Source organism: Bombina bombina, chromosome 3 (genome assembly GCF_027579735.1).
Source record: "Bombina bombina isolate aBomBom1 chromosome 3, aBomBom1.pri, whole genome shotgun sequence".
NCBI lineage: Eukaryota > Metazoa > Chordata > Amphibia > Anura > Bombinatoridae > Bombina > Bombina bombina.
This window is the reverse complement of record NC_069501.1, coordinates 734,164,177-734,179,441: the sequence shown is the minus strand read 5'-3', so window position 1 is coordinate 734,179,441 and position 15,265 is coordinate 734,164,177.

Here is a 15,265-nt window from a genome sequence, read left to right as displayed (position 1 = left end):
GCTGTTCAGTTTAGATTGCTGATTGTTTATATCTGTGATCTTGTTCGTTCTTTTATACAGGAAGGAAGTTGTTCTTTAATCTCTATTGTGTTTTTCCTCCTCTGTGTGTGCAGACTATTGTTTTACAAGTCCTAATGCAGTTTTCTTTAAAAGCTTCCAGTGTCTTTTTGATACATACACCAACAGGTTATGGGCCCAGACACTGAAAAAAAACTACAAGTCAGTAAGTGTTGCATCTATGATCCAAGCAAATACTGTGTGAGGAAACAAGAGCTGCATCCAATTTACTGAAAGATGGCAAGTGGTTCAGATGTGAAATATGCAATAGCGAAGCTAAACAATACCAACTATCAGCTGTGGAAGTTTAAGCTTGAAATGCTGTTATCCAAAGATGATTTATGGGAGGTGCTTGATAGAAACAGACCCACTGATAATCCAGGGGTATGGGACAAGAAAAACAGGCAAGCAAAAGCAGTTATAAGCATGTTAGTGGAGGATGATCAACTCATTCACATAAGAAAAGAAAACACAGCTAAAGGTATGTGGATTGCACTACAAAAACTGCATGAGCGTTCAAACTTAAATAGTAAACTATATTTACAGCGCAAACTATATAAGATGAGGCTGGAAAAAGGCCAGGAAATGTGTGAACATGTGAATGCTATGCTAGAGATTGTGGAACAGCTATGTGCAATTGGAGAAGAAATTAAAGACAATCATATAGTAGCATTGTTACTATGCAGCCTTCCAGAGTCATATAGTGCCCTTATCAATGCTCTAGAAACCAGACCTGAACAAGAACTAACACTAGAATATGCTAAGGGAAAACTAATTGATGAATATAATAGAAGAAAGGAAAACATGCATAGTGAAGAAAATGAGAGATCAGAGGTAGCTCTGAAGGCGCAAGAAGGCACAAAACAAAACAGAGAAACCAGAGTGTGTTTTCGCTGCAAAAAGGTCGGTCACCTGAAAAAGAACTGCTCAATCTGGAAAGCTGAACAGCGAAGGTTAGAACCACCTACAAGAGAAAGAGCTAAGGCAGCCACAAAGCAAACTGCAGCTGCATCATGGAGCGGCAGTTTTAAAGTTACTCAGAATAGTACACCACACGGATGGTGCATTGGCTCAGGGGCAACTAGTTACATGACAAGTGATGTGACATTCTTCACAGAAATTGATTTCAATACTAAAGATAAATTCTTCCTAGCAAATGGGAAAATTATTACAGCTGAAGGTAATGGTCAAGGGTTCCTGACTTGCATCACACCATCAGGAGGTAAGCAAAGCATTCAAGTAAAGAATGTTCTGTACGTCCCAAGTTTAGAAGGAAGCCTCCTATCAGTGAAAACTCTTGCTAACAATGGACTCAAAGTTCAGTTCCAAGGCAATGAATGCACAATTCGAAACAGGAAACAAATCCTAGCAAAAGGAAGATTGAACGAACACCTGTACAAACTTATCACTGAAAGGAAGCAAGCCAAAACAGCCATTCATAATCCACACAACAAATGTATCCACCTGTGGCACAGGCGATTAGGGCATCGAATCCCAGAGGCCATAAAGGAACTTGCAAAGGAAGGTTTATCAGAAGACATGATAATTTTGCCTTGTGACATGCTCATGAAGTGCACATGTTGTATCAAAGCAAAGGCCACACGTACCCCACTTCCACAAGCCAGTCAAAGAAAAACCACTCACCCCATGGAACTCATACACAGTGATGTGTGTGGACTAATGAAAACCCCCACACCCGGCGGGAACAGATATTTACTGACATTCATTGACGATTATTCCAGGTACACAACAACATACAGGGAGTGCAGAATTATTAGGCAAGTTGTATTTTTGAGGATTAATTTTATTATTGAACAACAACCATGTTCTCAACGAACCCAAAAAACTCATTAATATCAAAGCTGAATAGTTTTGGAAGTAGTTTTTAGTTTGTTTTTAGTTATAGCTATTTTAGGGGGATATCTGTGTGTGCAGGTGACTATTACTGTGCATAATTATTAGGCAACTTAACAAAAACAAATATATACCCATTTCAATTATTTATTTTTACCAGTGAAACCAATATAACATCTCAACATTCACAAATATACATTTCTGACATTCAAAAACAAAACAAAAACAAATCAGTGACCAATATAGCCACCTTTCTTTGCAAGGACACTCAAAAGCCTGCCATCCATGGATTCTATCAGTGTTTTGATCTGTTCACCATCAACATTGCATGCAGCAGCAACCACAGCCTCCCAGACACTGTTCAGAGAGGTGTACTGTTTTCCCTCCTTGTAAATCTCACATTTGATGATGGACCACAGGTTCTCAATGGGGTTCAGATCAGGTGAACAAGGAGGCCATGTCATTAGATTTTCTTCTTTTATACCCTTTCTTGCCAGCCACGCTGTTGAGTACTTGGACGCGTGTGATGGAGCATTGTCCTGCATGAAAATCATGTTTTTCTTGAAGGATGCAGACTTCTTCCTGTACCACTGCTTGAAGAAGGTGTCTTCCAGAAACTGGCAGTAGGACTGGGAGTTGAGCTTGACTCCATCCTCAACCCGAAAAGGCCACACAAGCTCATCTTTGATGATACCAGCCCAAACCAGTACTCCACCTCCACCTTGCTGGCATCTGAGTCGGACTGGAGCTCTCTGCCCTTTACCAATCCAGCCACGGGCCCATCCATCTGGCCCATCAAGACTCACTCTCATTTCATCAGTCCATAAAACCTTAGAAAAATCAGTCTTGAGATATTTCTTGGCCCAGTCTTGACGTTTCAGCTTGTGTGTCTTGTTCAGTGGTGGTCGTCTTTCAGCCTTTCTTACCTTGGCCATGTCTCTGAGTATTGCACACCTTGTGCTTTTGGGCACTCCAGTGATGTTGCAGCTCTGAAATATGGCCAAACTGGTGGCAAGTGGCATCTTGGCAGCTGCACGCTTGACTTTTCTCAGTTCATGGGCAGTTATTTTGTGCCTTGGTTTTTCCACACGCTTCTTGCGACCCTTTTGACTATTTTGAATGAAACGCTTGATTGTTCGATGATCACACTTCAGAAGCTTTACAATTTTAAGAGTGCTGCATCCCTCTGCAAGATATCTCACTATTTTTGACTTTTCTGAGCCTGTCAAGTCCTTCTTTTGCCCCATTTTGCCAAAGGAAAGGAAGTTGCCTAATAATTATGCACACCTGATATAGGGTGTTGATGTCATTAGACCACACCCCTTCTCATTACAGAGATGCACATCACCTAATATGCTTAATTGGTAGTAGGCTTTCGAGCCTATACAGCTTGGAGTAAGACAACATGCATAAAGAGGATGATGTGGTCAAAATACTCATTTGCCTAATAATTCTGCACTCCCTGTATCTGATGAAGCACAAAAGTGAAACATCAGAGAAACTTCAAGAATTTATAGCTACATTCAGCAATAAATTTCAACGGAAACCAGGAACTATACGTACCGACAACGGAGGGGAATATATGAGTAAGGAAGTGGAGTCATACATGAAGAGACAATGCATTATACAGCAAACAACTGTACCATACACTCCTGAGCAAAATGGTGTTGCAGAAAGGAAAAATCGCACCCTCATAGAAATGGCAAGATGCATGCTTTCAGACGCCAATTTACCTAACCAGTACTGGGGTGAAGCAATAATGACTGCAACATACTTACAGAACAGGCTACCATCAAAAACTATTGAGAGCACCCCATATGAAATGTGGAATGGATCAAAACCTAGTATGGGGCATATTAGTGTTTGGATGTAAAGCATATGCCTATGTTCCAAGTGAGAAATGCTCCAAATTAGAGAACACAGCCATAGAAGGCATTCTTATGGGCTACAGTGAACAAAGTAAAGGCTATAGAATTCTTCATCCAAAGACCAACAAGATCACAATAAGTTGCAGTGTTTATTTTGATGAAAGTCAAACATCAGAAAAAATGTCGCTCGAAAGCCATAAAGAGAACCTCTCCACTGAATCAGCAAGAGATGCTGACCAAAGTGAAGCTGTACAGGAGACAGAGCAAGAAGTGGAGCTCACAATAGAAAAAACAGCTACTCACAAACTAATAGAACCCACTGAACAACCAGAAATCAGAAAATCGACTTGGGTGACAAAAGGTATACCACCCTGCAAGCTGTCATACATCGCTAAGACACATGAAACACTCGAACCAACATCCTGGGAAGATATAGAAAAATTGCCAAAAAGGGAAGCCAACCAATGGAGAAAAGCAGCTGAAGAAGAAATAAAATCACTTCAGGAAAATAAAACCTGGACACTCACTAAGCTCCCCCCCGGTCGCAAAGCTATAGGAAGTAAATGGACTTTTAAGTAAAATATGATGCAGAAGGAAATATCCACACATACAAGGCAAGATTAGGTGCAAAGGGATACTCACAGAAATTTGGAGAAGATTATGATGAAACTTTTGCTCCAGTTGTAAAACACTCCCCCATCAGAGCGCTCCTTAGCATTGCAGCCGGAAAGGGAATGCAAGTGAGGCACCTGGACGTCAAAACTGCTTTCCTATATGGAGACATCAAGGAGGATCTTTACATGGAACAGCCACCTGGATTTGAGAGGGAACAGAACCTTGTATGCAAACTTCAAAAGAGCATCTATGGACTAAAGCAAGCTGCGAGAATGTGGAATGAAAAAGTGAATGAAGTACTCATGAAACAAGGATTCTCAAGAAGCAAAGCAGATCCATGTCTATATTCAAGGCATCAAGAAAACAAATGGATATACATCCTAATTTATGTTGATGACATCATAACTTGTTTTGAACAAGAAGGGGACTGTGACCAAATAGTTCATATATTAAAACAGAACTTTGAGATTAAAGAACTAGGGAACATCACTCATTATTTAGGAATCCAAATAAAAAGGGAAGAGGATGGAAGCTATCTTCTTAACCAAAGTCAGAAAATTACAGAAATATTAGAGCAATTTCACATGCAAGATGCAAAAGAGGTGAAAACACCTATGGAACCAGATTACCTGAAAAACAACGGAATAGAAAACTTGTTACCCAATAATGACAATTACCGCAGGGTAATTGGAAAATTGCTATACATTGCCACCGTGACAAGACCAGACATTGCCGCAGCAATAGGTATACTCTGTAGAAAAGTTGCGACACCATGTCAACGCGACTGGAATGCAGTAAAGAGGGTGATACAGTACCTAAAAGGAACAATTCGGATGAAGCTGCGACTGCCAGCAACATCAAACCCAAAACTAATTGGATATGTTGATGCTGATTGGGCCGGAGATACCACTGACCGCAAATCTACAAGTGGTTACATCTTCCAGTATGGAGAAGGAACAATAAGTTGGTCCAGTCGAAAACAAGCGACTGCTGCACTTTCTTCAATGGAAGCAGAATATATAGCAGCAGCACATGCATGTCAAGAAGCAATTTGTTTTTGTCAACTTTTTCAAGACATGGGACTGGATGTGTCTAAACCCATACCAATTCTTGAAGACAACCAAGGGTGTATAAAGTTGACACAATCAGAAAGAGTGAATCCTCGAACCAAGCACATTGATGTAAAATATCACTTACTCAGGGACATGCAAGAACAAGGTATTATTGACATTCAATACTGCCCATCGGAAGAGATGACTGCAGACACACTCACAAAACCGTTGCCAAATGAACGGCATTGTTTTCTTCAAAAGAAACTGAATGTAGTGTAATTATGTACATGCCGTTGAGAAGGGGTGTTGGGAAATACAACAGCATGTACTATACCATATGTATGAACAACATTAATGCTGTAGATGGCACTGTTCAGTTTAGATTGCTGATTGTTTATATCTGTGATTTTGTTCATTCTTTTATACAGGAAGGAAGTTGTTCTTTAATCTCTATTGTGTTTTTCCTCCTCTGTGTGTGCAGACTATTGTTTTACAAGTCCTTTGGTATATTCCAAATATTGCTGATGCATCTGTACAAGTAAAGCCTAATGCAGTTCTTTAAAAGCTTCCAGTGTCTTTTTGATACATACACCAACATTGTCTACATTTTGTGAGATTGTTTTCATTAAGTAATCTAAGTTTTTCTTCAACTGTTTTCTGAAAAATATCTAGAGCTTTTCGACGTGCATGTATAGGATAAAATTTACTTTTCTTTTTTACATGATCATGTTTCACTTCTGTTTCTTTTAAAAGATCACAATTTAATGTAGTACTTTCTCCTGCTAGTTCACTAAGATCTTTAACTGTGCACAATTCAGAAAAAGAGAAAAGATTATCAGTGTTGTCATTATGCGTATAAGTGGTCTCATTGAATTTATGTACTCCCTGATCATCAGTCCCATAGAAATGTTTTTGCAAAGTTAATTTGCGTACATATTTGTTAACATGCAAGATAGTTTCAAAGAGATTGAAATGAACAGAGGGTACAAAATTAAGACCCTTAGATAGTAATGCATTTTGTGTGTCATTTAAAGTCACAGATGACAAATTTATAACATTCATATTGGAATTTAATCCTGATGTTTCTGTCCCTGTGACCTTGTCACAGATTTCTTCTGATAATGATTGCCTCTGTACCCCTGACTGGTATGTCCAAGTATGCTGGTTATTTTCTTTGGATTTTTTCCTTTTGCCCCTTCCACCTCTGTGGGTTTTTTCTTCTTGTTGCTGGTATAGAAACGTTCCCGTTTTTTGACTCCTCATTAATGCCTTCATTTGGTTCCATACATTGCAATGACTGAAATACACTTGATTGATTTTCATCTGTATTCTCATTATCTGATGAATCCACTTCGTATTCTGTATCTGATAAAGTGACTGTTTTTTCTTTTTGTTTGCCAGATTTCTTGTTATTATAATTTCTTTTGTTGTATTTATAAGATTTTGATGTATTCTTAGAATAATCTTCATAGGTCCACTTGTATACTTGATTGGATTCATAATCCTTCCTATCTCTAGACATTTTATTTGATTTAAAGTGCCACAGTTCTTGTCTAAAGCTAATCATGCTTAGTTCAAATTTTTTGCCATATTCGTTAAATTCCTTATCTCTCTGAAATTCCTGCAGTTTTTCTTGTACTTCTTTCATTTCCTGCAAAAGCTCCTGTCTTCGTCTTTTTTTATATTCAATCAATAGGTCAATTAGTGGAAAAGAACAGGTGTCCAGAATATTGTTCCATTTGGTAATAAATTCTGACCCTGATCAAAAGTTTACATACCCTGGTGATTTTGGCCTGATAACTTGCACACAAGTTAACTCAAAGGGGTTTGAATGGCTATTAAAGGTAACCATCCTCACCTGTGATTTGTTTTCTTGTAATTAGTGTGTGTGTATGAAAGGTCAATGAGTTGCATCTTTCATCCAGTGCTGCACTGACAATTCTGGATTCCGAGTCATGGGGAAAGCAAAAGAATTGTCAAAGGATCTGTGGGAAAAGGTAATTGAACTGTATAAAACAGGAAAAGGATATAAAAAGATATCCAAGGAATTGAGAATGCAAATCAGTAGTGTTCAAACTCTAATCAAGAAGTGGAAAATGAGGGGTTCTGTAATGCACCATGTCACCATGTCACAAAGCTCAAATCATCTCAGACTGGTTTCTTGAACATGACAATGAGTTCACTGTACTAATGGCCTCCACAGTCACCAGATCTCAATCCAATAGAGCACCTTTAGTATGTAGTGGAACGGGAGATTGGCATCACGAATGTGCAGCCGACAAAACTGCAGCAACTGCCTTATGCTATCATGTCAATATGGACCAAAATCTCAGAGGAATGTTTTCAACACCTTGTTAAATCTATGCCACTAAGAATTAAGGCAGTTCTGCAGGTAAAAGAGGGTCCAACCTGGTACTAGCCAGGTGTACCTAATAAATTGGCCTGTGAGTGTATATTCATGTGTTAATATGTGTATAAAGCATATACAGTACATATATATTTACTGGGAACACACAGTTCCCATAGAACACACTGTAAAAGCACTTTTCATCCCACTCCCACCAACTTTAACCCCAAAATACTGCCTAGTGCAGTAATTTTATAATAAAATAATGATGCTTTCATCTTTATTTTTTTTATAACCTAGACTAGACAGTATTTTGGGGCAATTTGGGGCAGATTTATAAAATTAACTAGAGATCTGATCTCTGGTTCATTTTCTAAGCCCTAATTGCTACTGAGAGCTTGCGGCAGCAATAAAAAGCCACTTGTAATGGCTGGTTAATTATCTCCCTCCTGCAAACTGGTAAATTTGCCCTTTTGTGGAAGCGCGATAATTTAGTGTAATATAGCCCATAGTGGTTGATTATTTTTTGGCTATGTATTGTCTCCCTATACATGATTTTCAAGTTTGGAATGATCATAATGCAAATGATAACACCATTTCGGTACTGGGAAAAGATCACATCTGATCCGAACATATAGCGGAAAAGTCACTCATATGATGCATGAACAGCATTGATTTTGGGGATCACAATCTGTCTAAGCATGAGTTTGGCACTATATTTTGACAACAAAATAGGCCCATCAAATTCAACAGATAAACGGTGTTGATTAAGGGCAGTGATGGTGAACCTTGGCACTCTAGATGTTTCAGAACTACATTTCCCATGATTCTTAGGCACTCTGAAGTACAGTCGAGCATCATGGGAAATGTAGTTCTGAAACATCTAGAATGCCAAGGTTGGCCATGACTGATTTAGAGTAAAAAAAAAAAAGTATTTCAATTCAATTTGGAAAAATAGAAATAGCACAAGAGGTGCTATTTATAGAGCACCTCCACTACTTAAAAGCTAAGGTCCAAGGTTCATAGGGTGAACATGGACTGACAAAAAGTGTCAGACCTATCATTAAGGGCTTGTCATATCAACTGTAATGTTACGTTTTTATTACTGCTTGAATAAACTTTATACATGTTTTTATATTTTTGCACACTGGATATTCCCTTTTTGTTTAATAATGTGCAACTCTGAAATGCCCACAGAATATGGTCTTGATCACTGGTTTTCAAACTTGTCCTCAAGCCTTCCAATCAGGCCAGATTTTGAGGATTACGTTGGATGAGACCAGGTTAATAACCATGTTTACTAATCAGCTGATTATTTCACCTGTTATTGCACACATCTCTCACCAACCAGGTTTAATGCTATTAATTAAAACGTTAACCTGATTGAGTAGAAAGTGTCCCAACAGGCAAGTCTTCTTCATAATAACCTACTCAGAGATAATAATTTAAAAGACTCCCACGTCTGTGGCTTCTGCTGCTTGATGGCTCCAAAAATTTCGAGTGAGTGAGGACTGTGTGCACTGATAAGTGAAAGTCGCCACACATGTCAAGCTAAATGCAGTTGTTGGGTTACTAACAGGACACAACATCTTGCAAACATATGCGTTAAGCTGTGTACACAGATGCTATCTTTAGTGTAGGTAAAGGAAAGTGCTCAGAATCTGGGCCAGCTAGCACCTGGGATAGCCTGTTACTGGTTTAATACTATTAATGACAAAACCGGCGCATTGCGCATCCGCAAAAGCAGGGAATGCACAGGATCGACTAGCTGAAGTCAGTGGAAGCGGTCAGTGACGCCAAGGAAGGAGGGGTGAGGCGGCCATTTCAAAATGGCTGGAGAAGAACTTGTAAGTTGTTTTACTTGTTAAATATATTTTGATCAAATTTGGGCTACAGTTTGCTGTTAAAAACATTAAATACATTATGTGAATAAGTAATAATATTTTTTAGGTTAACTGTCCCTTTAAGTGTTATCTCAGCATAAGAGTTGGCTGAGTTAGGGATTGAAACAATGTTGCTTTTTAAGGGGCGGTTTTATCTTACCTTATAAAAGCCAGTGTAGAGTAATCCTCTTCCTCTTTTCCTTCTGGATCCTGTTGCTGTTTTTGCTGTTTTCCTCTGAATTTGGTGATATTGATCATGGAGCATTCTCGCAGGGCCTCAGTTCCTCCCAAGCGCTATAGGGCTTCTTCCCTGGGGACTGGAAAAGAAATGGGGGATGCTTCTACCCCCTCTCCTTGGTCTCGGGGCCCTGCTGTGTCTGCGGCCTCTTCCTGCCTTCCCATCTGGGTGAGGGTCTCCTCAGGGGCGTTTCCGGCAGCAAGAATGGCTTGCCTCTGGTGGCTGGGTCCTCTGGGATTGGGGCCGCTTGGGTGGTGGGGGGTGCGGCGGTCGCACAGGGCCTGTAGGGGCCGGGGTGGGCTGGGTGTGGCTTGGCCCAAGCTTCAGTTTAGGCCCCAAGTGAAAAGGGCATTCCCCAGTTCCCCCCGGCCTGCCTATACCCTGGAGGCTCCCTCCCCTGAATCCTTGCTGGAGCATGCCGGGTTACCTGGGCAATTGGGGCCGGCTTTGGTGGTGGGTCCTACTATACCCTTGGTGGCCAGATGCCATTGCTGGTGTGCTGGCAGCGGTACAGGCCATCACTGCAGCTGTGTCGGGCTCCGGGGTGCCGGGTGGGCCTGGTGCTGGGGTAGGCCTGATTGGGGCTGGTAGGCCTGTGGCGTTGTGGTGCCTTCAGCCTTCCCCCCTTCTGTCTGCGATGTGACTTCCGGTTAATGGTCGTGGAGGCGGGCAGGGGACATGTCGAGAGCCCGCAATTGCACGAAACATGCACAAGGTAAGAAGGGGGTCCAGGGCCCTGGGGGAGCGGCAGGTGTGGGGCTGGAGAAGGGGAGGAGGGAGGGCATGCAGAGCAATGTAACACTGGCTAGGAGTGGTACCAGAAAGGGCCCTGGGCAGCTTAGATGCACCGCAGACTGCAACAACAGGGGGATTGAGGATTCCAGAATTGATGGCACAGATAATGCGATGGTTATGAGTGGAGATGACATGATAGAAGCACAGTCGATGGATCTATGATGTTGAGGGTATGTCTGAGGCAAGTAGTGACTCATGTGAGAGTGCTATAAGTGATACCACCATGGGCTCAAGGGAAGCCCTTCCTGGGCTGTGAAAAAGGGATCCCAGAGGACTAGGGGGCTTGAGGGCTAGGGTGGCAATAAGTTGCCTTCCCAGTGGTCCTGGTACTCTCTCCTCTCTTTTATATCCCTAGGCTACTTCGCCTCCAATAGAAATTCGGTCTGAGACAGCTTGGTAGAAGGATTTGGCGCAGCAAGGCAGAGAAGTGGAACAGCTCATCTCCAGTGTGGCACAGATGTCAGCTTTGCCAGTTCCTGCTCCCCCTGTACAGCACCTGGCAGCACAGCCTGCATCATCAAGTGAGTTGGCAGTTTATGATCCTTCTGTGACTGACGGTAGTGACTCCTCTGTGTCTGTATCAGCTGACAGTGACAGTTCCCTAGAGCTAGTAGGAAAGGGGCAAAAAAGGATGTTCACCATGATGAAGGAGTTAGTTGCGCATAGCAGGAAGAGGAGCTCAGGGGCCAGGAAGAAAGGGTCCAGCAGGCAAAGCAGAGAGGTTAGTAAGGAACTAGTTGTTCCCCGTAGCGGGGATGATAGGGCAGACTGTGCCAAGGCAGGATCTTCATCTGGTCAGGGAGATATAGTGACTCCCTCTAGGAAGACAGCAGCACGCAGGGACACATACCCGGGTTACGTCTCTTACTTACATGATTACCTAAAACCTAAGATAGTGAGGTGAATTAAGGATCACAAGGACGTGAATATATTTAAGCTCTCGGTGGCGGCGCATAAGACTAAGGAGTTAAGCAAGGACGGCACGGGGCCAAAAAAGATTAAGAGCCCAGACATGTTTGATGAATGGCTCTGGTGTTATCGGGTTCTCACCTCCAGCTATGTTGAGAAGAATATAAGCAAACAGTTTACAGCTCCACAGCTAAAAGGTGCAAGTGGTAAGAGGGACAGTCAAAACCTCCAAACATGTAGAAAAGTAGAAAAAAACCACAGCACCGAATTTTCAACACTTTATTGAAACATCTTTCTACCATACAGGTACAAAGCAGGTAGCAGCAACGTTTCTGGATATTATCCCTTAATCCAGCTAATGGGCCTCATCTGATGAGATACATTTATAGGCCTGCAATTAACCCCTTGCATACTGTTACAAAGTGAATTTTATCACTCGACATCACCACCTAGTGGTTATAAATATTATTACAGTTAAACACATATATAAATTTAAAAACAATATACAATTTACAATTTACCTATTTTAATACTTTCTGCATAATACTATCATTTCTTCCTGAATTTTTATTAAACATCCATTTATTATAGAAACACTTTGAGGTCCAGCTCTCTATTGATTCCTTTAGGAATTAAAGCATCCAATCTAGATATCCAATAGGATTCTTTTTGTTTTAATATGGTTTCCTTATTGCCACCTCTTCTTAACTTATCCACTCCATCAATAATTTGCCACCGTAGTTGGCTTATATTGTGACCTGCACTCAATAAATGGCAAGATACAGGGGCTTCCTGGTCCCCACATCTAATATTGGATCTGTGTTGACTCAACCTATCTCATACCCTTCTGGTAGATTCACCAACAAAGATTTTTGAACACGAGCATTCAATAAGGTATACGACATAGGATGAGTCACACGTATAAAAATTGTTAATGCTAAATTTTTTCCCTACAACTTGCACAACCCAAGCATGGAAAAGTTCCATAACTTTTTTTAGTAATGTATTTCTGTTTCTTCTTCTTGATCCTAAATCGTTTCTAACTAACATATCTCCCAAATTTTGGACTCTTCGATATGCCATCATAGTTGGTTTTTTAAAAGATTCAATATTAGAATTAAATTTTTTAAGATGTGCCAGTGTTTATATATTATGTTCCTTACTTTCTTACAAATAGGGTTAAACTGTGTTACACAAACTACCCTTTCTTCATCTTCTTTCTTAGCTCTAGAAACATTAGTATCTTTCGCTTCTGATCCATGTGCCCTCATAATCTCTTTCTCAATTAACTTCCTAGTTAATTGGCGTTTTAGGCCATTCTACAGATAGATATTCAGATAACTTTTTGTCAATAATACCAATTTTACCAATTTTTTTGTCAATAATACCAATTGGGCATTTAAAATTGGTATTATTGACAAAAAGTTATCTGAATATCTATATGTACAATGGCCTAAAACGCCAATTGTTTACACAGTACCAAAGGTGCATAAAAATTTAACAGAACCACCTGGGCGGCCAATTGTGGCAGGAATAGAATCTGTCTTTACTAACATAGCCACATATATGGATAAGATTTTGCAGCCAGAGGTTCAAAAATAACCTCGTATATCAAAGATACTAGTGATTTCATTGAAAAATTAAAGGGTTTACCATTGGCTAATGCAAAATGTATTTTGTATACTCTTGATGTAAGTAGTTTGTACACTGTAATTAATCATGAAAGTGGCATAGGAGCATGTATCTTGGCACTAAGAAATTCAGAGTTGTATAGTGAGAGTTAAATATTATTCTTTGAAAATTTATTAAGAATAATACTATACAATAACTATTTCTTGTTTCAAGATGACTGTTTTTTTACAGATAAGAGGTACTTCCATGGGGTCCAACGTTGCCCCAGCATACGCCAATATGTTCATGAATAGTGTTGAAGAAAAATTTGTATATGAAAATGGTTCATTTCTCAATTATGGAGCATCGTGGTGGCGCTTCATAGATGACAAATTTGGCGTGTGGTGGGGCGACGTTGGTACCCTATTGGCATTTGTTGAAGAATTAAATCAAACTGTAAATAACTTAAAATTCACATTAACCTTCAGTGAGGAAAAAGTGGTATTCCTGGATACAGTAATACATATAGACAAAGACACTTGCAGTTTTAAGATTGATCTGCATCGAAAGGAAACATATAGAAATACTTTGTTAAGGTATGTAAGCTTTCATAATGAGCTCTTAAAAAATTCTCTACCACGCAGTTAGTTTAAAAGAGTAAAAGGGATTGTAAATGAGGATTCTTTAGTTACAAAAAGACTACAAGAAATGGGGGATAAGTTCCTACAAAGGGGATACCCAGGAAGTTAAATGAGAAAGAGATTATGAGGGCACATGAATCAGAAGCGAAAGGTAATAATGTTTCTAGAGCTAAGAAAGAAGGTGAAGAAAGGGTGGTTTGTGTAACACAGTTTAACCCTATTAGTAAGAAAGTAAGGAACATAATATCTAAACACTGGCACATCTTAAAAAACTTTAATTCTAATATTGAATCTTTTTAAAAAAACACCTATGATGGCATATCGAAGAGTCCAAAATTTGGGAGATATGTTAGTTAGAAATGATTTAGGATCAAGAAAGAAACAGAAATTCATTACTAAACAAAGTTATGGAACTTTTCCATGCTTGGGTTGTGCAAGTTGTAGTGCTGTTATTAAAGGGACAGAATTTCAACATCCCCAAACAGGGAAAAATTTTAGCATTAACAATTTTTATACGTGTGACTCATCCTATGTCGTATACCTTATTAAATGCCTGTGTTCAAAAATCTATGTTGGTGAAACTACCAGAAGGGTACGAGATAGGATGAGTCAACACATATCCAATATTAGATGTGGGGACCAGGAAGCCCCTGTATCTTGCCATTTCTTGAGTGCAGGTCACAATATAAGCCATCTACGGTGGCAAATTATTGATGGAGTGGATAAGTTAAGAAGAGGTGGCAATAAGGAAACCATATTAAAACAAAAAGAATCCTATTGGATATCTAGATTGGATGCTTTAATTCCTAAAGGAATCAATAGAGAGCTGGACCTCAAAGTGTTTCTATAATAAATGGATGTTTAATAAAAATTCAGGAAGAAATGATAGTATTATGCAGAAAGTATTAAATATTAACAAAGATTTGTATATAGGTTTATCAACAGATGAATAGGTAAATTGTAAATTGTATATTGTTTTTAAATTTAAATATGTGTTTAACTGTAATAATATTTATAACCACTAGGTGGTGATGTCGAGTGATAAAATTCACTTTGTAACAGAGCATAAGGGGTTAATTGCAGGCCTATAAATGTATCTCATCAGATGAGGCCCATTAGCACGATTAAGGGATAATATCCCGAAACGTTGCTGCTACCTGCTTTGTACCTGTATGGGAGAAAGATGTTTCAATAAAGTGTTGAAAATTCGTTAAGGTGCTGTGGATTTTTCTACTTTCTGCTATGTTGAGCAGAGGCCGGACCAGGCGAGTGCTTTCCTCAGGTATGAGGACACCATTCACTAGAATCATCGTAGATACAAGGAGGGGGTGTGGTGCAATTATGACATGGTGTTTCATTGTAAAATGGAGGGCAACCCCTTGCTGTCATTTGCAA